We start from the raw sequence: 963 nt of genomic DNA on the forward strand, positions 1-963 counted from the left end.
ACAGTCCTCCAAGTTTGTATCTGTTCGTGGAGTCCCGTCATGCCCTGGTGCTGTCAGACCCTCAAACTCAGGCAGCAAATGTGTGAGAGGAAGGAAAGCAAGGGGGACTTTCAGCAAAGAGTTCAGATATTTGCCTTCGCAGTTAGAATGCAGGCCTTCCCAATAACCAATTAAAATTACGTTTCTCATAGTAATGAACAAGTTTATCTCTTTGCTGGGTGTTTTGTTTTTTAAGCTAAAATAAGAGGGATAAGCTGCAAAAGTAGAGGCGTAAGAGAGTTTGGGAGAAACAGCTGTTGCTGGAATCAAGCACCAATTGCATTTCTTCCTTGGGAAGAACTGACTTACAAAGAGACAGTCATATACACTTGACCCTTGAAAAACACAGGTTTAAACTACATGTGTCTCCTTAGATGTGATTTTTTTCAATAAATACATGTAGTGCTGTAAACATATTTTCCTTATTATTTTATTAATAACATTTTCTTTTTCCTTGCTTAATTTATTATAAGACTAATTGACTGTTTATGTTATCGGCAAGGCTTCGGGTCAACAGCGGACCATTAGCAGTTTAGTAGAGTCAAAAGCGGATTTTTGGCTGCACAGGGGCCAGCTCCCTAACTCCCATATTGTTCAAGGGTCAACTGTATAAAGAAAAAATTCAGACCCACAGCCTGCAGCAACCTGTTTAGGAAACCAGCCCCTTATTGACAAGGAACAGCTCAGGAAGCCAGCATGCTGTCAGTTAGACTTGTAGGAAGTCAGACTACTATCTCTTGTAACAGTCTAAGAAGCTAAACAATAACTTCTGTAACAATCTACCCCAAATGGCCAGACCTTAATGAATAACGACAGCTTCCCTCATCTTTATCCATGCAACCATATTAGGACCAACTAGAGAAGGCCAAGTACACACTCTACTGAGTCACACAGGACTCCTGCTCCCGTTAGCCCACCTACAGC

General features: G+C 41.3%; 1 protein-coding gene across 1 annotated transcript in view; it reads left to right on the forward strand.

The window, feature by feature from the left end:
* Nucleotides 1-963, forward strand: part of NUGGC (nuclear GTPase, germinal center associated) — a 39,728-nt gene that overhangs the window by 21,966 nt on the left and 16,799 nt on the right. The window lies entirely within an intron of this gene.

Source organism: Myotis lucifugus, unplaced genomic scaffold (genome assembly GCF_000147115.1).
Source record: "Myotis lucifugus unplaced genomic scaffold, Myoluc2.0 scaffold_1, whole genome shotgun sequence".
Lineage (NCBI taxonomy): Eukaryota > Metazoa > Chordata > Mammalia > Chiroptera > Vespertilionidae > Myotis > Myotis lucifugus.